This window comes from Schistocerca piceifrons, chromosome X (assembly GCF_021461385.2).
Source record: "Schistocerca piceifrons isolate TAMUIC-IGC-003096 chromosome X, iqSchPice1.1, whole genome shotgun sequence".
In the NCBI taxonomy this organism is placed as follows: Eukaryota; Metazoa; Arthropoda; class Insecta; order Orthoptera; family Acrididae; genus Schistocerca; species Schistocerca piceifrons.
This window is the reverse complement of record NC_060149.1, coordinates 782,200,202-782,224,488: the sequence shown is the minus strand read 5'-3', so window position 1 is coordinate 782,224,488 and position 24,287 is coordinate 782,200,202. Positions and strand designations below refer to the sequence as shown.

The window sequence follows — 24,287 nt, the reverse complement described above, 5'->3', positions numbered from 1 at the left end:
TAAAAAGTACACTGCACGCCTGCTCGTGTTACAAAAATCGACACGCCCACTTGAGGGTTAATATACAATATTGAACACTTGGTAATACTTGAATATTGATACATGAATTCAAGAGATATTGCGCCTCAGTCGTAATTGGGTAGGATGGTTACTACTATGGCAACATGTGATCGTAGTACTGTACGCAATAACAGGTAGCCAAACAACTGTCTGTGCTTTTGTGCTAAGGAATATGGCGTTAGCATCCGTCTCCCAATAGATAACAGAGTTAAACCTGTCAAGGACAGGAAGACCATTTAATATTCTTGATGTGGGATTCCACGGGGAACCATGAGCTCAGTGACTGCAATATTAGTATTGTAAACAAAAGAATTGGAAGCAGGGATTGTAAGAGGTTTGAAATCATTTATTACAGCAAGCTGATTAGAGTCACTGTGTGACCACCTTCAGTATTAGAAAAATGTAAGACATATCGGACATGAGGCCCATATTATAAAACATAAGCATAAGTCACATGGTGCAGATTACAATTATGATGCTTGGACATCTTTACCTTGGTAACATACAGATAGCTAGTCTTTACATGTGTAAAAAGTACACTGCACGCCTGCTCGTGTTACAAAAATCGACACGCCCACTTGAGGTCTTAAGGTCTTGATTATTTGTGTAAGAAAAGCACATATTACAACTTCAACGTGGTTCAGTGCAGAACGTGGTAGCTAAAAAAACAAATTGTGAACTGAGCTTGCACCTTACAGTCATATGCAGCAAAGCTCGGTACATGATGTAGTCATGACTGTGCCCTCTTTATTCAAATAACACAAGGATATAGTTTATTAAAATTGGGGACCAAGATTTTATACAAAGGAACAGTAAAAATGAATTAAAAATTAAGAACACCATCTTTGTAACATGAGAAATAAGGAATATTAATAATGTAAAAGTGCAGCAACAAGAGAAATTGCACCCTTTGATGTACTATTCATAGAATCATCAACAGGCATTAACAAAGGTAACATGACTTTAGTTCAGTTAATAAATGAAGAAATCCAACAAGTAATAAGTTTGCACAGCACCGTTTTAATTAATATCCATTTCTGTTTTTGCTTCACCTGTAAATGGCAACTCCCAAACCAGTGAGTGACTTCAGCATGCTTCATAGAAAAAAATATCAGAAATATGTATCAAACTCATTGTATGGTTTGATCTTATGAGACATGTAGAACAAGATACAAACAAATATTATTAGAGGAGAAGCTTAACAGATTGATTATAACATGTATACTCATATTGTGAGTAATCATGTACTATATAAGGGCTCACTTTAATATGTTAATCATCCTATCGTTGGACTGGTGGATGTGTCATTTTTCTCTAAGGAGTCAGATAGCATTTGAAGTATTCCCAAAAATACTAACCAGCAACCCTTTCCTTCACAAATCGGATGTATGTAAGTTACAATGTTCTGAGTGCAATACTTTTTATATGGAATAGACAGGGAGGAGGCTGGAAGTGAGATTTTGTGAGTATGTGGCATTAGATAGGAGAGGTATAGCTGACAAGTCCAGTTTTGCAGCACACTTGGTTAACGATGGTCTTACTCCTCCAGATCTTACCTTGCAACTTAAATTGCTGCATAAAGGAGAAAAGGGCAGATATCTCGATCTCCCGGAGGAGACTGGGATATCCTGTAATCCAAAATCTCCCAGTTACATCTTGCTTAATAAACAGACAGCAATGAAGATACCCCATTTTTGGGAATAGTTTGAATTATATATGACTCCATTGACAAAAATAAGACACCCACCTATCAGTCAAAAGGACAATTAACATCTTGAAGCAAGCCCTTTTATAGTGCCACACGATTACTCATGATATGAATGCCTGTGTTATAATCACACTCAATCTGTTTAGCTTCTCTTCTAGTAATTTTTGTTGGTATCTTGTTGTATATGTTTAATAACATCAAACTATGTGATGAATTTGTTGTGTATGATTATGGACATTTGTAGTATTCTTTCTATGAAGCGTGCTGCAGTCACTTGCTGCACATGTTTGGTTTGGAAGTTGTAATTTGCAGGTGAAGCAAAAACAAACATGAATATTAATGTAAAATGGTAGTGTGCAAAATTAATACTTGTTGAATTTCCTCAATGATTGATTGAACTACAGTCATGTAAACTTTGTTAATGCCTGTTGATGGTTTTTTGATTAGTATGTCTAAGAGTGCAATTTCCCTTATTGATGTATTTTTACATTATTAATATTCCTTATTTCTCATGTTACAAAGATGATGATCTTAATTTTTAATTCGTTTTCACTGTTCCTTGGTCACGTTTTTAAATAAACTCTATCTTTTGTAATGTGTTATTTGAATAAAGAGGGCACTATGATGCCCACATCATGTACCAAACTTTGCTGCATGTGATCCTAAGGTGCAAGCTCAGTTCACTATTTCTTTGTGAGCTACAATGTTCTACTGCATTGAACCATGTTGAAGTTGTAATATGTGCTTTTATTACATGAGTCTTCAAGACTTTAGTATGTGGTATGTACTATACATCATAATTGTAATCTACTAGAGTTGACATACGCCTGTATTTTATAATTTGGTCTTCACGTCTGATTTTATATGTCACACTTTTTTAGAACTGAAGGCTGTCACACAATGACTGAAATCTATTTGCTGTAATAAATGATTTCAAACCTTGTATGACCAATGCTGTCAGATTTGTTGTTTTCCACGTAATATTGACATTTTAACATTGTGTGTTGTTGTTTGTTGGTGTCTACTCCATTTACATACACATTACTTGAGTAAAGTGCTATTTACTCACAGTATGATGAAGGTCTCTGTAGGGGTGACAGAGTTCTCTGGCAGAGGTAGATGGACAGAATTAATCATAGAATGTTCGAAGACAGTTGAGACCTTTAGTATAGAAGACTCGTAGTCACAGACCATGGTGCACGATGGGAAGAAGACAGCAATTGCTATGTCTGACTCAGTAGGCAGTGGGATGATTTTGTGATGCTGGCATTTGAGGGCAGCTGGCAGGCTCATCTGCAGATGATGGAGCTTGGCCAGGCTAGGCCAAAGGCACCTGGCTGGTGAACAACTAAGTCGTGTGGTGGTGGAGGCATTTGGGTATGGACCATGGATCTGCATGTGGCTGGTGGTGTCTGATGCTGGTGGATGCCCAGTGTCTCAGTGTCAGGAGGGGGCTCAATTCAGCTCTCAGCCCATCATTACCGCTCTGGACCATCAGGCAGGCAGACCTGTCAGGGTGATGTTTGAACAATGGCAACACCATGAAAAAAGTTCACATCAGTGGACAATGTCAACAGTTTCGCAGGTATTGAATATTTGTGTGTGGCAGGACAAGATGGTTGTTAAATGGCCACCTGAGGTATCATGTATGACACTTGTTGCAATTCCGCCAAAGCTTCCCTGGTCATTGACTGGACAGCTGCATTGTGGCACCTAGGTGGGCAATGCTGTGAAACGCTGCACTGGTGGGCTACAGCAGGTAGTACAAATACAACAATGGGCCCTTGCCTCAGTGTGTGCTACACTATTCCTCTCTTAGAATGACTTGGACCTCCAAATTCTTTGCTGTGGGTGGATGTGAAACTAATAATCTTTTTAAACAGTTCATTCTAGACATTCTGTTGAGTCTTTGGTTTATACTGTTTACAGTAGTTCAGTCACAACTTTATAAAATGTAAGCTGCTTCTTCATTAGTGCCGCCACTGTTCGTAGAGGCCTTCAGGTTGAAGGATAATAGTGGCAGGGTAAAAGCAATGCTGTGCTTGAGTTAGCAATAGACAGCACCTATTATCAACAAGATTAAGAGTGCAGCTGACATGGAAGTTTCTAACACAATGAATCTGTGCTGATGTCTGTTGCGGTACTGCCTTATGTGCTCAAGTAATTATTATATTGAAATCTGACCATTTTGGACAGCTAACTTTTGGTCCAGAGAGGCAAGAAGCATTGAATCCTGGCTGATATTCAGGTAGTCAGATTTTCTCGTTGTAAAATTTTCAAAGGGATGTTGGGTAGGTAAAGTAGTGAATGGATGGTTTTTAAGGATGTGGTTCCAGTAATGGTGGCCTGGAACAACAAACAGCAGAACTCAAATCAGAGACTAAAGTCAGAAAATAAACTCCTCTCACTTTCATTTGCAGCGGTTGCGGCTGCCAGTCCAATTGCAAAACCTAAAAGCAAAGTACAAGAACGCATTCAACAAACAAAAGTTGAACAGTCCAGCAAACTTTTCTTAAAATCAGGAACCAACCAAGATGCGAGAACGTTAGAGAAACAACCACTAAAACAATTAACCCCAAAACAAGAAAAATTAAAAATAAAATCAATCAGGTCAACAACAAATAATGTAATAATTGAAACAGAACCACAAGTAAACAAGAGAAAGATAATAGAAAAAACAGCCCAGATTAAGGACATTAGGTGTGAAGAATCCAAGGAGTTCAGGCCTCTGCTGGCAGTGCACCATTTCTCAACATGTTTAACTGACCATGAATTCTTAGACGAACTCTACGAAATAAACCTGAGTGAACACATTACTAAAGGCGAGTTTCATAGTGAGGTTAAAATAAAATTTAAAACAGGACCAAAGGGCAAAAGGGCAGTAAAAATATTTTAGAAGTGTCACCAAGAGTATGTTTACTTCTACTTAAAAAAGAAAGGGTTTTTATTCAATTTGAATCTTTGTATATCAGTGGCTGTGTTGCTGTACAAAAATGTTTTAACTGCTGGGGCTTCGGTCACCCAGTATGTGGGAGATGTGCAACACCAGGACACAAAAAGTCAGAATGCAGGCAGGAGAATCCTGTAGGTTGTGTACCATGCAAACACGGAAACAGAACATGCGATAAGGCAGGGGGGGCAGACTGTCCTACATATAAACAGCTCTATGAAAGACAAATAGAGTGCACGAAGTACGATGTTCTGGAAAACGTCCATTAATGAAGAGTGCTACCATAACATAAAATTTAGAGGCTAACCTACAGCTTAGCAGACTAGGAAACAAGGATATATTTCAAACAGCTCTTCGCCACGTAATACAAATTAAGCATGAAAACAGGGATATAATCTGCTTCCCAACTACAGAAAAAATTGACAGGATGATCCTAAGAGTTGAAAATCTGCCAACAAACCCCAATGAACTATGTAAGCTTTTAGGGGAGGCATGTGTGCGAAGGGAGAGGGCCTAGACATAGGGAAAGTTTACAAGGACTTCGTGAGAGCACATGGATATGTGTTTCTGTATTTTAAAGAAACCACAGCCAAGTGTGTTTCTTTCATTAGATATCCCTAATGAAGGTAATACAACTAAACTGCCAGGGCAGTACCCTAGTAAACATGGAACTAGGTGGGCTCATAGAAGAAACATAAGCAAGCATTGTCTCCGTTCAGGAACCTTCTCTGCGAGGCAGAAAGATTTCAGGGCTCCCCTTACATTACATCACAATAGCAGGTACACTAAACACAAAAGCTGTGATAATAGTAGTTAGTAAAAACCTTATAGTAACACAGATCACCCAGTTTTACTCTGAACACATCGCCACAGCAGAAATAAGACAGACAGAATATATGGCTCATGTCGTCTATTTACGCTCAGTACTCGTTTGGTATAGAACCTTTCTTAGACAAAATTAAAGACATTGCACAACACTCATAAAAGAAAAGACTGCTCATTCTAACCGATATACGTGTGAAATCCCCCTTATGGAGCTCAAATTGAATTGACGGCAGAGGACTAGTGGTTAACATGGTGAGTTGACATGGTGAATGAATGCAACCTCTTCATACTGAATAGGGAGGGTCAGCGACCTACCTACCACAGACACACTGACGGTGTAAGTAATATAGAACTTTCCTTTGGAAGTATTCAGTTTTACTAGTTACCACTTCCCACAGACACTCATACAAGGGTTTGTCCATGCACAACACTTGGAGCTGCAAGACCCTGTGACCATATGTACTAGTTTTGTAGGATATGCAGTGACTCACTCAGCTAGGCATTGAAGCAATCCTGATGCAGAAAGTAGTGTTGGAGACTTCCTGCCAGGTGCAATCAGTAGTATGTCATGCATTCTCAATTGTACGAACTTCTTCAGAGCCCCACATGTTAACAGGTAGGAGCCAATGGCATAGCACTGGAACTGACTCCCTCTGCACATCAGGGATATTTGTACCTGAACATGTAACTGGGCTCCATCCTGGATGATGTCAACATTGCCTGTATGATAATACAAGGGTAAGGATCTGTCCACTGATGTTGCTAACTATTCTGGGGTGCCGATAGTGCTTCCTGAATCCTCCATAATCCTTTGAGAAACAGTCCTGGTCATAAGAGTGCTGGGATCAAGGTGCTCACAGATAGCGTGAATGAATGCTCCCTGCAGTTTGGTAGCTCAGTTCAGGCATCAGTGATACAGTCAGCAATAGTCCAAATCAGCCTAGCTCTGGTCAGCTGGGTGTCAGTAAAATCCGGGTGTGCCCTAACAGTGCCCAAGTCTTAGTTTACCAACCATTGTCTCTTGGATGTGAGACATTAACGTGATGGCCATAGTATGAAGGTGATGAATATTGTTTACTACATCTTTCTCCACACTTGATGTGTGGTATGAAAGCTCTGTGGTTCAGTCTGTACTTTTCTCAAAATGGAGTTCTCTTTCCCGAGGTCATCTGCATCACATGTACCAAAGACTGTTTTCAAAATCTGCCACCTTGCATTTCTCTTCTGTTGATGCCAGACTTATGGTAAAAGTCCTGTAATTGAGGGATTTGCATCTGAAGACATTGAAATCATTCACGAGTGGACTGTAATAGTTGATATTCTGTTTAAGAGTCATTCAGCACCAATATGCCCCAAACAGTAAGATGCAGCTTCTCAGAAGTATCATCAAAGTGCTCTGTTTCATTTTTCTTTGCCCGAGCATTGTAGTCCATCCTTAAAGTCCATCGATGGTCAGACAGTATCACATCTGATTGCTGGGAGAACAGTACTCCACTACTCAAAGGACATGTCATAAGGGCCCCTGTGATCCCACAGCTTGCAAAACAGGCCCAACCATCACTATGGCTATTCCTATTCCTCTCCCAATTCCCATTCCTCAGTACCTAGTGGCCTGAGTAGTGCTGGCACCTGTCATCTTCCGAGGATTAACCCTGAGTTGGGTATGGATCGCATCCAAGAGGAAGAGGACATCTTCAGTTAGTTCGGAAGGCCACCCCATGACCTCAAGATGTATGGATAATTTGGAGTAACTGTAGAGGCAATTCACTCATTCTACCAAGTCTTACCTTTCTTCTCTGCCACTACTCTCCCCCTTTTGAGGAAGCCACTGGTAATTGAGCCAGAGCTTCAGGGGCTTTAAATGATGGGCTTGTCTCATGCGCATCACAGAGGTATGAGTTGGGAGTTGTAACTTTTCATTGCCGGAGACATCATTTTGACCACCTGGTTTAAGCCCCTAGTATCTCATGATGAATTTCTTTGTCTTTCCTTTCAGAACATAAGGTTTGTTCAACATTAACTATTGCCTAGTCTGCTACTTGGACAACTTGGCTCTCTCTTTTTGTTTGCTTTCTTGCCACTTAAAGACTTTTATATTTTCTTTCTGGACCTGGCACCACACGCTTCTCAATGTTTTACAAAATTATATACAACTGACATGCCCTCACATGCTACTGGTTTACCTAGCTTGAAAGGGAAAAAGCACACCTACTTTGATGCACCTTCAAATTGCACACTGCTGCCACATGTAGTAGTAGATGACCTCAGTTGCTGTGGTTACTATTCACATAATAACATTTTTGCTCACACTGGCCTGCTGTTATTGTGTCCATAAAAATCTACATAACTATTTCATAGTTCAGTCTTAAAATTAGTGTCCTCATTGGTTATTACAGTGCCAGTGTCCCATACTTCAATGCCAAGTGGTTAACTATTGCCCAAGCTACTGTCTCTGCTTGCTATTTCAGCATCGCTTTCATGGATATTAAAATGAAAAATAATCGGTTGTTGTCAAAACATTGATTCCCCAACAGGTTACCATGCATAGGATCCAAGAATATCCATACCAATAATTTGGAATGGTTTTTTGGCCTTTGGTAATCTCTGCAATGAGATTCACACACAGATGATTAAGCTCAGTTCTCTGTGCACAGGGTATGCAGTGTTTTACATATTGTTTCATATCCTGCTTGCGTGTTATCCACCAGTAATTCTCTGTGATGCACCGTTAAGTATTTTTATGGATGGGTCAAAATAGGGGGATTCTGTCAGTTGCTCTGTCATTTTCTGACTACCTCAAGCCTTTACTGCCTTTGATACAGAATTATATGCGATCTTGCAGGCATTGTAGCAGGTGAGACATTCTGTCAGCACTAAAATTCTTGTCTGTTCCAATTCTTTAAGTTCCCTTCACATGCTGAAATGTTTGTACCCAGCAGATATAGTAATCCAGACTATCCAGGATGCCCTTCTCAAACTACGACGACTGGGAAAGGAGTTGTATTTCTGATAGGTACCAGGGCACATGGGCATTGCGGGAAATGAAAGGGCATATCTAGCAGCCAAGGAGGTGTGCCTCGATACTTGGGTATTTCAGTGTGCCATCCCCCTACGTGCTATCACCTCACTGTTGAGTCATATATCAGTGGAAGAATGAGTGACTGGAAGTGACCGACAAGAAGCTCCATATAATCAAGCTCACAACTCAGCCATGGCATACCTCCTTCCAGCCACGTTGATGGGACGAGGTCCTCCTCTCTTGTCTTCGCATAGGCCATAGCCCTATGATGCATAGCTTCTTGCTCCAGCAAGAGGACCCTCCAATGTGTGGCACTTTTGGCGTGCAGATCACTGTGCGCCACATTTTATTGGACTGCATTTTATTTTCTGAACAGTGGGCTGCGGCTGATTTGCCAATGGATCTGAATTCTATCTTAGATAATGATCAAATGAATGTGGTTAGGGTTTTAAAGTTTGTGAATTGTCCAATTTTTTTACCAAGATATTGGGGAGAAGGTTTTAATTTGTTCACGCGGTGACTGGCTCACCCATTTTTTATGTAAGTGGCCAATCAGTGCAATTTCGCGTTTTCATGTGCCTTGCTTTTAGCTCTTTTCTCATTTCACTTGTGTTTTAGTCACCTGTATAACATCTTTAATTCTTTCCCATTGTCTTAGTGTAGCTGATACATTTCATTAATTTTTTCCACATTTGTTTCTTATAATGTGTGTAAGAGGGCACTTTGTGAAACAGTAAATTTATTGCAAGAAAATGAAATGCCTAAAGCTGTCCTTATGATCTTCTTTATTGTGTAGCTACTAGTTTTTGCACCATCTTCAGGCTTTATTTGATGTTGAAGGGGGTATCATGATCCATATATATACATGCTGCATCAGTGGCCAACATAACAGATTTATACAGACTATGTGTAACTGAGATGTCAGCACTCCAACCATAGTCCTACCTTTGTTGATACTGCAGCAATTAAAGGCAACCACGTTGTAACCATTATCATATCCAAGCTTTTTGCTTGAGTTTTTCTCATTGCCAATGTTATTTATTTGATAACATGATTTTTTAGGCTCACTTAACAGCAGTTTCCATTACTATTGTGTGGGTGACATTTTGACCTTTTTCTTTGCCTACATTGGCCACATAATTTGACTGTATTTGGGATCTTTTGTTGTTCCTTATGGGAGTGTTTATACAGGGAGTTCGGATTTTTCTGTCACAAACTTCTAGGACTTGTAGAGGGGAGTGAGTACATAATATTTTGAATATGAACCCATGTCTTGAAACGTACCATTTCCATTCTACAGTGGTTTCAGTTCAGATGTTTAACTCATTCTTTTTTGCTTGAAGAACTGAATTAGGCATGACACAGTAAAATTATTAGTTAACAATTCAAAAGGAAACATAGTGAAACATCTTTTTATCATTTGAGTGCATTTGTTTGTATCAATACTAAACATTACATGTTTACATTATTCTAAAACAAAAAAGTATCCAGTGTACTGTACATACAGAACAGTACCGATGCATTACAACAGTAGCTTGATGTGGCACACTCCAGCCCACCTGACATTTCTAGTGCAGTGACCAGAACTCATGCCAGCAGATCTTCCTCTGTCTCTCCACAGCAAATCTTCCTCTGTCTCTCCAAGAGTCTTGCAAATTAAACTTCGTACACGATTCCACAAGTAGTAGTCTATAGGAGTTACAGCTGGCAATTGCAGTGACCACGTGGTTGAACCACCTTGGCCTATCCATCTTTCACCATATCATCTGCTGAGATGTCTCCAAACCACACATGAGAAGTGAGGTGTTGCACCATCATGCTGAAACCAAACTTGGTAGCACAGTTTTCAAGAATGTGTCCAATACATTTTGTAGGAAGATAAGTATGCAGGACCAGTTAGCTTGAGTGTAAGGAGGTATGGCCCAATCACATGACCATCCAGAATACCTGCTGAACATTAATGCCAAACTGATGCTGAAATCCCTGAACATGTGTGGCACAAGGATTTTGGCCACCTAGACAGGGCTGTTTCACAAATTCAGAAAACACAGTCCCTAATGAACTTAAATTCATCTGTGAACAGAATTCAACATGGAAACAGGGGTGTGTTGATGATGCAGTGGTGTAAGAACCATGTGCTGTAGGCAATGAACTGTGGAAAGTCAGCTGGACCCATAGTGTGTACTCTTTGTAAGTGGTATGAATGTAATTGTTGCTCATGCAGAATGTCCCAGATGACACTGTGTCTAACAACCATTGCATGCACTATTATTTGAGTACTTGATGACGGCTTCTTTTCAATGTGATGCAGTATATCTTCTTGAAATTTGGGTGTGCAGCATTGCCATGGACCACCACAGTCCTACCTCCTCATAGTGAAGGTAACTGTTTGTCAGAGCCACTCCATAACTTGGGCAAAAAGTTCATGCAATAGCACGCTAAGTTCCGGAAAACGTTCATGGTACAGCTGACTAGCAGCTCATCTGTCACCTTGAGCTTCACTGTACGCAAGGAGTATGAGTGTGTATTCTGAAAATATGTACCAAACCATGTTTAATGTATCGGAGATGCACAGGCAGATATCAAGTGGCATCAAGTGACCATTTGACGTAGCACATGTCATCCTGTCTACTCTATTGCATACCAGGACAAGCAACTCTCAGATTTTTCTTTTTCCCTCAGGAGATGTGGACATGTTATACATCTGAATTGAAATGATCATAGAATGGGAACAGTAAGTTTCCAGACATGAGGTCCTGTTCAAAATATTGTGTACTCACTCAAAAAAATGGAAAATCATGGATGGAATGTAACAATATTATGAAAAGAATAGTTACTACTCACCATATAGCAGAGGTGCTGAGCTGCAGATAGGCACAACAAAAAAACTGTCACAAAAGAAGGAAGGAGGAAGGATAGTGGGCGAGACATTTCCCATTTCAGACCATGACAAGAGGTAGTCAAAATCCTGGCAGAGAAGGTAATTCAGTTACTCTAGTCCTGGGTGGTACTGAGTCATGAGGGAATGCTCCTCTGGAACCGGATGGTGGGACTCTGAGAGATGGTGGATGACTCAATAGATAAGGCATGGGATATCTATTGTTATACAATGTTGGGAGGGTAATTATGGTCCATAATGGCCTGAGTGAAACCCTCGGTATATTTTGAGAGGGACTGCTCGTCACTGCAAATATGACATTGACAGATGGCCAGGCAGTATGGAAGGGGTAGCAACTTTTGAAGTGAAGGTATTGGTAGGTCTAATATGGACAGAGATACTGATGTAGCCATTGTTGAGTTGAAGGTCAACATCAAGGAAGTGGCTTGTTGGGTTGAGTAGGACCAAGTGAAGCAAAGGTTTTGGAGAAATGTGAATAGTGTCTCCTCACCCTCAATCCAAATCACAAAAATGTCATCAGTGAATCTGAACCAGGTGAGGGGTTAGGATTATGGGTGTAAAGGGAAGATTCCTCTAGATGGCCCATGAGTAGGTCAGCATAGGATAGTGCCATGCAGGTGCCTTCAAAGGAGAAGTAATTGAGGGTGAGGATATAGTTGGTCATGGTGACTAGGAAGGAGGTTGTTGGTTTGGAATCCATTGGGTGTTGGGAAATGTAGTGTTCAATAGTGGTAAAGCCATGGGCATTAGCGATGTTAATGTAAAGGGATGTGGTATCAATATTGACGAGCAGGGCACCATGTGGTAAACAAACAGGAACTGTTGAGAGTTGGTGGAGGAAATGGTTGATATCTTTTATATAGGGCAGTAGGTTGTGGGTAACAGGCTGAAAGTGTCAGTCTACAAGAGCTGAGATTATCTCAGTGGGGGCACAGTAACAGGCCACAATGGGGTGTCCTGGGTGGGTGTGTCCTGGGTGGGTGGGTTTATGGACTGTAGGGAGCATGTAGGAGCTAGGAGCGCAGGGAGTGGTAGGGACGAGGAGAGAGATGGACTCTGGGAAGAGGTTTTGGGATGGCCCTAAGGAGTTGAGGAGAAACTGGAGATAATGCTGGATTTCTGGAACAAGGTCACTGCAACAGGGTTCATAGGTGGATGAATCTGACAGTTGGTGGAATCCTTCCGTCATGTAATCCTTACGGTTCGAGACAATGGAGACTTTGTCAACAGATAGGATTGGGAGATCAGGATCAGGTTTTAGGTGGTGGATTGCAGTTCTTTCTGCAGATGTAAGGATAGTTTGCATATTGAGGGATTTGGGGAATGATGGTTAGTCAAGGTTTGACTTTCAGAAATTCTGGACAGTAAACAGGTGGTGATTTGTGGGCAGTGGCGATGGATCATGAGTTGATGGAGGAGTGAACTGAGTCAGATAGGATTCAATATTGTTCTTTGGTTGAGTCTGATTGGTAGGGTTATTGGCGAAAAAGTGATCCCACTGTAGGGGCTGGGAGGAGGATAGAAGGTCTTTAACAAGTCCTACATGATTGAATTTGGGACTGGGTAAAAGGTGAGGCCTTTGGAAAGGACTGATATTTCTACAGGGCTAAGCATTTTAAAGAAAAGGTTCATGACTGTGTTTTGGGTGTGTTTCGGTTCTGGATTGTGTGGTGCAGGAGGGAGTTTTGGAGGGTAGGGTAAATGTATTAGGTCTGTGAGACAGGGTTTCTCAGCTATGAGGGCACATGGGGAAGGTTTGGAGGTTGTTGTAGAGGTGATGGACAGTGGTAGTCCAAGGCGGGAGTAGGAAGTGTGCAGGATGGAGAGGTGTGCAACCTGCACAATACAACCTCAAAGAACTCTCCACCCAGCTCACTTCCTACTCCCACTTTGGACTACCACTGTCCACCATCTCTACAACAACCTACAAACCTCCCTCACCTCCCCTCGGAGCTGGCAAACCCTATCTCGCAGACCTACTACATTTACGCCACCCTCCAAAACTCTCCCCACAACTACACAGATCCAGAACCTAAACAGACCCGAAACACAGCCATGAACCTTTCCTCCAAAAGACTTAGGCCAGCAGAAGTATCAGTCCTTTCCAAAGGGCTCACCTTTTGCCCCACTCCCAAATTAAGTCGTGCAGAACTTGTTAAAGACCTTCTCTCCTTCTCCTGGCCCCTACAGTGGAAACACTTTTTTGCCACTAACCCTACCAATCAGTCTCAACCAAAGACCAGTGTTGAACTCTGCACGAGTCAGATCACTCTTCCATTCAATCGTGATCCACCCTCATTGCCCACAAATCACTACCTGTTAACTTTCCAAAATTTCTTAAATTCAAATCTTGCCTCACCATCATTCCCTAAATCGCTCAACATGCAAACTAACCTTACATCAACTGAAAGAACTGCAATCCACCACCTAAAACCTGACCCTGATCTTTCAATCCTACCTGCTGACAAAGTCTCCATTAGTTTTATATTGAACCTCAAGGATTACGTGACGGAAGGATTCCACCAGCTGTCAGACTCATCCACCTATGAACCCTGCCACAGTGACCCTGTTCCAGAAATCCGGTAGTGTCTCCAGTCTCTCCACAATTCCTTAGGGCCATCTCTCCCTCACCCCTACCACTTCCTGCACTCCTACCTTCTACATGCTTCCTAAAGCCCATAAGACCAACCACCCAGTACACCCCAATGTGGCCTGTTTCTGTGCCCTCGCTGAGAGAATATCTGCTCTCATAGACTAACACCTTCAGCCTATTACCCGCAAACTACCCTCTTATATAGAAGGCCGACTCTCCACATTTTCTGTTTCTTTACCACACAGTGCCCTGCTCGTCATTATTGATGCCACCTCCTTGTACACTAACATCCCTAATGCCCATGCTTACTTCTATTGAACACTACCTTTCCCAATGCCCGATGGATCCCAAACCACCAACCTCCTTCCCATTCTCCATGACCAACTATATCCTCACCCTCAATTATTTGAAGACATTACCACCTGCAAACGAATCTGGGGTACGGCTATAGACACCCACATGGTACCATCCTATGCCAACCTGTTCATGGGCCATCTGAAGGAATCCTTCCTTAAAACCTAGAATCCTAAACCCCTCACCTGGTTCAGATTCATTGATGATATCTTGGAGGGTGAGGACACGGTATCCACTTTCCTCCAGAACCTCAACACCTTCTATGTCTACATCTACATAGGTACTCTGCAAATCACACTTGAGTGCATGGCATAGTGTTCACTGAACCACCTCCAAAATAATTCTCTCTGATTCCAATCTCGAGCAGCGCGTGGAAAAAACAAACACCTATATCTTTCCCTGTGAGCTCTGGGTTCCCTCATATTATTGTGATGATTGTTTCTCCCTATGTAGGTCAGCACCATCAAAATATTTTTGCATTCGGAGGAGAAAGTTGATAACTGAAATTTTGTGAGAAGATTCCAGCACAGTGAAAAACACCTTTGTTTTAATTATGTCTCCCCCCCCACCAATTACTGTATCATGTTAGTGACACTCTCTTCCCTATTTCATGATAATATAAATGTGCTGCTCTTCTTTGAACTTTCTCGATGTACTCCATTAATCCTATCTGGTAAGGATCTCGGACTGCACAGCATACTCCAAAGAGGACAGACAAGCTCAGTGTAGGCAGTCTCTTTAGTAGGTCTGTTACATTTTCTAAGTTTTCTTCCAGTAAAACGCAGTCTTTTGTTTTCCTTCCCCACAACATTTTCTGTGTGTTCTTTCCAATTTAATTTGTTCATAATTGGAATTCTTATGTATTTGGTTGACTTTTCAGCCTTTAGCTTTGACTGATTTGTCATATAACTGAAGTTTAACAGATTCGTTTTAGCACTCATGTGGATGACCTTACACTTTTCATTATTTAGGGTCAATTTCCAATTTTTGTGCCATACAGATATCATTTCTAAATCATTTTGCAATTTGCAATTTACTAGATGGTAAATGATAGCATCATCTGCAACCAACTTAAGACGGCTGCTCAGATTGTCTCCTAAATCATTTATATAGATAAGGAACAGCAGAGGGTCAATAACACTACCTTGTGGAATGCTAGAAATCACTTCTGTTTTACTCAATGGCTTTCTGTCAGTTACTGCAAACTGGAAATCCAGAAATACGGAATCAGTTAGAAATCCCATGTCAATAGCATTCAGCACTTTGTGTGTGTAAATAGCTAGTTATCTTTCACAAGAACAATGTTTTCTAAATCCGTGTTGACTGTGTGTCAATAGACCATTCTCTTTGAGGTAATTTAGATTGTTGGAACACAATATATGTTCCAAAATCCTGCTGCATTTCAACGTTAGTGATGTGGGCCTGTAATTTAGTGGATTACTTCTACTACCTTTCTTGAATATTCGTGTAACCTGTGCAACTTTCCAGTCTTTGGGTACAGATGTTTTGTCAAGTGAGCAGTTGTATATGATTGTTAAGTATGGTCCTATTGCATCAACATAGTCTGAAAGGAACCTAATTGGTATACAGTCTGGACCGGATGACTTGTGTTTATTAAGTGATTCACTACTCCGAGGATATCTACTTCAAAGTTACTCATGTTGGCAGCTGTTCTTGATTCTAATTCTGGCATATTTACTTCATCTTCTGTGGTGAAGGAATTTTGGAAGGCTGTGTTACGTGATTCTCCTTTGGCAGCACTGTTGTTGATAGTATTTCCATTGCTATCATGCAGAGAGGGCATTGATTGTGTCTTGCCACTAGCATCCTTTACATACGGCCAGAATCTCTTTAGATTTGCTGCCAGGTTTTGAGATGAAGTTTCGTTGTGGAAGCTATTATAAGCGTATCACATTGAAGTCTGCGCTAAATTTTGAACCTCTGTGAAAGATTGCCAATCTTGGAGATTTTGAATTCTTTTAAATTTGGCATGCCTTTTTCGTTGTTTCTGCAACAGTGTTCTGATGATTTTTGTGTACCATGGGCAATCAGCTTCATCGTTAATTTATTTGGTATAAACCTATCAATTGCTGTCGATACCATTTCTTTGAATTCAAGCCACATCTGGTCTACATTTACATTATTAATTTGGATGGAGTGAAGATTCTCTCTCAGGAAGGCATCAAGGGATTTTTTTCTAATAGGCATGTTTTTCGTTTATTTTTGGATTTGGGGGTTACAATATTCAGTTGCACTACGACAACCCTTCATTCACTAATCCCTGTATCCATTTTGATGTTCATTATTAGTTCAGGTTTATTTGTTGCTAAGAGGTCAAGTGTGTTTTTCACAAACATTTACTATTTGTGTGTGCTCATGAACTAACTGTTCGAAATAATTTTCTGAGAACGTGTGTAGCACAATTTCAGATGATGTTAATGTGCAACTGAACATTTAAACACACATTTTCACCAACATATCGAGAGTAAATTAAAGTCACCATCAGCTATAATTGTATGACTCAGCTAGGTGTTTGAAATTAAACTTTTCCCCATTTGCTTCACCTGGTCCTACTCAACCCAACAACCTCCTTAGGGGCTCAGCATTCGATTGCTGAGTACGGGCTTCGTGACCCCAGGGTTCCTGAGCTGGGGACTGGTAAGAGCCACCAGCTCTCTGTCAATGTAAGTTCTGGGCATACTTCAGTGACCACCGTGTGGTGCAGCGGTGGAATGTTGTGTGTTTTGGAGAACGAAGGTCTTGGTTTCATCGTCTGGACAGCAAGGAAGGTGCACATCTCAAAAAAAAAAACCTCAACCTCAAGGCATGCTACATGCCAATGAGATGAATGACTGTTGAGGTAAAGCAGTCTCTAGCAGTAACCTTTGGGTCACCTGCTCGTCAAGGAGAGCTCAGTTGGTCAGTCGTCCTGACCAGAAGTCTCAGAATCATGGTAACAGGGCATTAGTGTGCCATAACACTTTCATTGTAATCAAGTGCACAGACGGAACCTTTGAGAAGATATCCCCTTTCTATATTCACAAGGTATTGCTGGGTCTCTAAAAAGTGTCAAACGACTTTGTAGTGGGACACTTGTAGTTGAAACTGCTAATTTCAACCCAAATACCTAAGCTTCCCAGTCGAATCTGAGTTGCATAACACCCTTAAGTTTAGTAAGGGTGTGGTTAACTGTTCCGATATAATGGAGATGAACCCTGTGGAGTTACGTGAAGAATGGAAAAATGTGGGTGTCACGAAAGTGCAGAATTATATGAGGCGAGTCAATGGCAAATTGGAAAAATTGACAACATTTATTGTAACATTTAGTACTCTGCAATTGCCTGAACATATCCTTGCAGGCTATATCTGTCTTAAGTTTCACCTATTTGTTCCTAACCCAATGTGATGCTACAAATGTCAAAGATTTGGCCATACCACTATAGGGTGCAATGGGAGGGCTAAGTGTGGCAATTGTCGAGGCTCAGCTCACAAATCAGGCAATTCTTGTACACTTCCTCAGAAATGTGTAAACTGCTCCGGGGATCACGCAGAGTGGAGCAGAAAGTGTGAGGTTTACAAGAAGGAAAGGAAAATTCAGGAGTCAAAAGTTAAGAGACGCATACCCTACGGTTAAGCCAAAAAAGCTTTCAAACCTATGCAACCTCTGGTTTTTGCTACTTACTTTGCATCAGCCCTTAAGATGCCAATCACTAAGTGTGATGCCTCCACACAAACTCAGATCACAGATTAAAGTATGAGCACATGCACTTGTCAGGGGAAAATGCTCCAGTTGAAACTGAAGTCATTCGGAAGCCGTCGGCAATGGGCTTACCTCCTAAGCCACACACCACTACCCACCATCAGAAGTCAACTAAGACATCCCTGCAACCAGGCAACCACCTCCTCTCATCAGTAAAGAAAAACTTCCTTCGAAAAGTAGTTCCGCGTCCAAGAAAGCAGTAGTTAAACCTTCAGATCGGTGAGCTATCTCCCTCTCTGATGGGGACTATGCTCTGGAGGATATGGACTTCCAGTCAGAGGAACTGGAGAGCAGGAAACTGGCTAATGTTCCCCCTGACCTCCCCATTACATCACCACCAGGGAGAAAGAAAAGAACAGCCATTGCTAAACATGGCTTCCACAGGGACTTCTGTGTTGCAGTGGAATTTAAATGTGTATCGCTCACATTTAGAATAATTACAGTTTGTGGTCCTGGAGAAACCATTCTGCATCTGCTTACAAGAAACGCATTTTAAAGTTTCTGTCACACCTGCACTATGGGGTTACCACTCATACAGGAAGAATGATACTACTGTAGACAGGGCTAAAGGTAGAGTGGCTGTTTTCATTGGTGACAGATGCCACTCCTCTCCTGTCCCTCTTACCATGACCATGAAAGGAATTACTATGAAAGTTGTCACACCCTTTGATATTACAGTGTGTTCTTTGTACTTTCCAGCTAATGATGCTTTGGATGCAGACACACTGGCAGAACTTGTCTGGGCACTCCCATGCCCATTCTGAGAATATCTGCCTTCTGAATGCGGTCAGATGACATACTTTTCCACAACTAACAGGGTCTTTTTCAGCCACTGATCTTTGGTTTTGTTCCCCAGCTATTGCAGACTCGTTTTAGTGGGAAGTGGCTACAGATTTACGGTCTGCCAACTAGGGCAGTGATTGACAGGAGACCACGCAGATGGCTGATACAAAGGGCAAATTAGTTGCAGTACAGTTAACAGCCTATTTTTGAACAAAAGGATTGTGCACATGAGACGGTGACCCATAGCACTTGTGAGATCCGATGGGCTGCCGCAGAATCCATCCTTCGTTCTAGGAACCACCTCAGATGATGGCCTTTCCTTTGGTGGAATGACGACTGTTGATTGGCAATCGGGGCCAGATGAACACCTCCGCAGAACTTCAAACAATGTCCAACTACAGAAAACCTTCATGCCTTCAGACCTGTGAGAGCACATGTGGGTTGAGTGAAAAAAAGAACGGAAGAGGGCTTCCTGGAGGGAATTCGTGACTTCCAGTAATCTATCCACTTCCACTGCGCAAGTTTGGGACTCAATGAGGCAGATTTTAGGCAAGGGTGGTACACATCCCCTGATGGCATATTTAAGTAATGGGGTCTTGGTGGACTTGCCAGAAGACATGGCTCAGGTCTTAGCTGAACGCTTCTTTACTGTTACCACATCAGCCAGACAAGCTCCTGCTTTTCAGGTCTTCTGTAGGACTGCAGAGATGAGGAAGCTCAATTTCTTCTTTCATGATGAAGTAGTCTACAACCTTCTCTTATCCATGTGGGAACTGGAATCAGTTTTATCTGCAGCCAGAGACACTGTTCCAGGACCTGGTGAGACCCATTACACCATGATTCGTCATCTGTGCCCTTAAGCGAAAGGACAGCTCCTCTCTTGTTTGAATCAGATCTGGTTTGATGGATAGTATCCCATGAGCTTGAAGGAGGCAATATTAATTCAATTCTGGAAACCAGACAAGGACCGTAGTGCCCCTAACAGTTACTGGAATGTAGCTCTTACCAGATGTATGGTTAAGGTTCTTGAAGGCATGGTCAACTGCCACCTCGTCTGGCTGCTTGAATCCTGAGGCCACCTGAGCCACTCCCAGTGTGGTTTCAGATGCTACCATTCCACCCTTGAAAACTTAATTCTACTATAGACGGCGATACAAGAGTCCTTCTTACACAAGAGCCATTTGGCTTGTGTCTTTTTTGACCTCAAAAAAGCATATGATGCTACTTGGAGGTACAACATCCTTCGCCAACTACATGGTCACTTGCCACCTCTTATCCAACCCTTTCTCGATGACAGGCATTTTCGATATTGCGTCGGCGATGCCTTGTCTGACTATGTTCAGGAGAATGGGGTCCCCCAAAGCAGTGTTCTCAGTGTCATATTGTTTGCCATTGCTATCAATGGCATTTCCATGGCAGTCAGGAGCCCTGTCAAGTGCTCTTAGTTTGTGAATGACCTTGCAACCTCCTACTCTTCCTTTGATCTTGTAACGACAAGGAAGCTACAGCTGGCCATTAGAAGGCTGGAAACCTGGGCTAGGACAACTGGTTTTCGGTTCTCACCCGAGAAGACTACATGTGTCAATTTTAACCATGCTCGAAGTTTTAACCAACCAGTGCACACAATGGGAGACAACATATTACGTTTTCAAGAAACTATGTGCTTTTTGATTTTATTATTTGACTTGAAATTAACTTGGTTCCCACACCTGAAAGACCTATGAACAAAGGGCTTACAGTCATTGAATATTTTGAAATGCCTTAGTGAAAAAAATGGGGAGCTGACAAGTTCCACATCCTGCAGTTTTATAGCGCATTTGTTTGATCATGTTTAGATTATGGCAGCATGGTGTATGGATTAGCTCGTCCTTCCTACCTCAAGATGTTAGATGCTGTCCACCATGAGGGTATTTGGGTATCAACTGGAGCCTTTCAGAGCAGCCCGGTTCTGAGTCTGTGTGCAGAGGCTGGTGAACCACCACTCTGGCTTTTTTGACATCCTTTTGGCTCAACAGTGCTGAAAATCTCAGCATCACCTCAGTCATTGACATTTAGTTCTGTGGTCCAACCCACCTTTGAATGGCTGTTCAGGAATTGGTCCCATGTGACCAAGCTATTTGGGATATGTGCTATGGACTGTCTCAAGACTCTGGATCTATCAGGCATCAAAATACACAGCCAGGGATGGAACACATTGCTGCCTTGGCATCTTCAGAGAGGCCCAAAGTGATTTTAAGCTTGACACAGTACTAGAAAACCTGTACTCCAGATTATGTTTCTACAACTTTGTTTTCGTCCGTTTTAAGTACATATCACAGTTTTATCGTTGTTATGCAGATGGATCCCAGCATGAGAATGTCATTGGTTGTTCTCCTGTTTTCCCTGACATGGTTTTTAAAGTATGTTTTCCGGAACAATTTACAATTCAGAATAATATGGCATTCTGTTGGCACTGGAGGGGGTTCACAGACATGACCATACAAAGTTTCTTGTCTGTTCCAACTCGCTTAGTGCACTGCAAGCACTTCACCAACTCTATTCAGTAGATCAGCCGACTCAGGTCATCCACGACTCCTTATGACAGCTTCAGCACTGTGGCAAGGAGCTGATCTTTTGCTGGGTACCTGGCCACAACAGGATGCAGGGTAATGACATAGCCAACAAAGCCATCAAGGAAGCATATTGGGATGGTGCTGTCCATCAATGTCCCATTCCATTGTGCACACCATTATCTCATTTTCTGACAGACACATCATGAGTCAGTGAGAGACTGAATGGTTGACGGTGACAGAAAACAAACTGCGGTCACTCCAGTTGACCACAAAGGCATGGCAGACTTAAGGTCAGCCTCACCGCTGGAAGGAGGTTCTGCTTACCAGACTGCGCATTGGACGTAACCCTTCAAAACATGGCTTCCTCCTCTGGCGGGAGGATCCACCACTTTGTGGAATTTGCGACGTGCCACTTTCAGTTCAGCATATTGTGGCAATGTGTGCCCTATATACTGATATTAGGGCAGCCCTCAGTCATGATGGAGATCTGCCCACCATCCTTGCAGATACTGAGTCCCATGTTACAAGGCGGGTGAAATTTTGTGAACTGTCAGGCCTCATACCTAAATTTGGAGGGGGGGGGGGGGGGAGGGAGGCAGACTTTAATACATTATAAACTGCTCCACATGGGGGGACAGCCTTCGTCCCCACTCATGAGATTATCTGCTGTCTTTTCGTCGGGCGGCTGATGTCCATGATGTCGAATGCACCTCACTTCAGATAATAATAATAATAATAATAATAAACAATTCAACAAGTCACCTTCCTCGATGTTGACCTCCTCCTCAAAGATGGCTACATCAGTACCTCTGTGCATATCGAACCTACCAACCACCAGCAATACCTCAACTTTGACAGCAGCCGCCCATTCCATACCAAGAAGTCCCTTGTAGCCAGCCACCTGTGGGCATTGCATCTGGAGTGATGAGCGGTTCCTCTCAAAATAAACTGAAAGTCTCACTGAGGCCATTACAACCCATAATATCCCCATTCCCCCCTCCCCCCTCCCCCTCAAGCCTTGTACATAACCAGATCTCCTGTGCCTTACCTTTCCAGCCACCTGCCACCTCCAAAAGTCCCATCTTCTGGCCACAGAGGAGCATTCCCCTCGTGACTCAGTACCACCTAGGACTGGAGGAACTGAATTACATTCTCTGCTAGGGTTTTGGCTACTTCTCGTCATGCCCTGAAATGAGAAATGTCCTACCCACTATTCTCCCCACCCCCTACCACCACACACCAAATCTACACAATATTCTTGTCCATCCCTACACAACCACTGCTCAAAACCCCTTGCCTAGTGGCTCGTATCCCTGTGATAGAACTAGATGCAAGACCTGTTCCATACATCCTCCCACCACCACCACCACCACCACCACCACCACCACCACCTCCTCCTCCTCCTCCTCCTCCTCCTCCTCCTCCTCCTCCAGTCTGGTCAGAAACATCACCTATCCCATCAGAGGTGGGGCTATCTGTGAAACCAGTCATTTGATCTACAAACTAAGCTACAACCACTGTGCTGCATTCTACATGGGCATGACAACCAACAAGCTGTCTGTCCATGTTAATGGCCACCGAAACAATGTGGCCAAATAACAATTGGACCATCTTGTTGCTGAGCACACCACCGAACACAATGTTCTTCATTTCAATAACTGCTTCACAGCCTGTACCATATGGATCCTTCCCATCAACACCAGCTTTCCTGAATTGTGCAGGTGGGATCTCCCAGCAATAGATCCTATGTTCCCATAACCTTCCTGGTCTCAACCTTTGTTAGGCATTGTCATTACCCATCTAGGTCCTTCGTTTTACCCATTACAGCACTACACAGCCCTCTATTCCACCAATGCACCCGATCTTCTTAGTCTTTCCTTACCCGCTACCCCTCCCACCCTCCATCTAACACCCTTCCCCCCCCCCCCCCCCCACCCCAACTGCACCTTGCTGCCCTATCCTCATTTCACCTTATCTCTGCACACTACCCCAGCAGCACTGTACTGTCCCCCCACCTTACCCTACTATCCCTCCCCTTCCCTCCCCCCCCTCTTCCTTACCCTACCCAGTTGCCTTTCCCATCATGCGCATAGTCTGTCATCAACTGCCAGGAACTGGTAATGTATGTGTGAATTGCATTTGTGTGTGTGTGTGATAAAAAGAAAAGTGCGTGTGTGTTCTTGCAAGAAGCAGACATTATTAATGTTTATTTCTCTAATGTTTGCTAACAAGGCTTCTATTATGATTATGTTAAGGCTGTTTTTTTTTATATATATATATATATATAAAGAAATGGCACATCTTTCATTAAAAGTATTTATGTGCCCATTGTAAAGGTTTGACTGCATCGAATGAGATTCTGTGCCTCGAGTGCCTCATAATCATTACATTTTCCCTGTGGTCTAGGTACTGACTGACATTTTTATCCTTCATTCTTATGATAGGCTTTGACAGCCTCTGTAGAATTAAGAATATTTACACTCATCTGCAATGTGTTTTTATTAGAGTGACAAATTCACCAATTAAAATTGTTGCTGCATCATACATTACCATAATACCAACCTAAACCAGATTATTCACTACCAATTCATTTTTTGTAGTACATTGCAAAGGATGGAAAAGCAAAGAGGATTTAATTTTATTCCTTATAACACAACTTCGAAGTGCCATTTGTAATGTTTAAAGTAAGTGAGAGAGTGGAGTGAATCTGCTGGTAGTTTTGCAGTTACTCTGGTACAGAAGTACACCACAGTTGAGTGATAAGTAAACATGTATCTCAAAACT

General features: G+C 42.2%; 1 protein-coding gene across 5 annotated transcripts in view; it reads left to right on the top strand.

Annotated features, from left to right (window-relative positions):
- The window catches only part of LOC124722134 (inositol hexakisphosphate and diphosphoinositol-pentakisphosphate kinase), a 577,166-nt gene that overhangs the window by 332,365 nt on the left and 220,514 nt on the right, over positions 1-24,287 (top strand). The gene's annotated exons all lie outside the window — the stretch shown is intronic.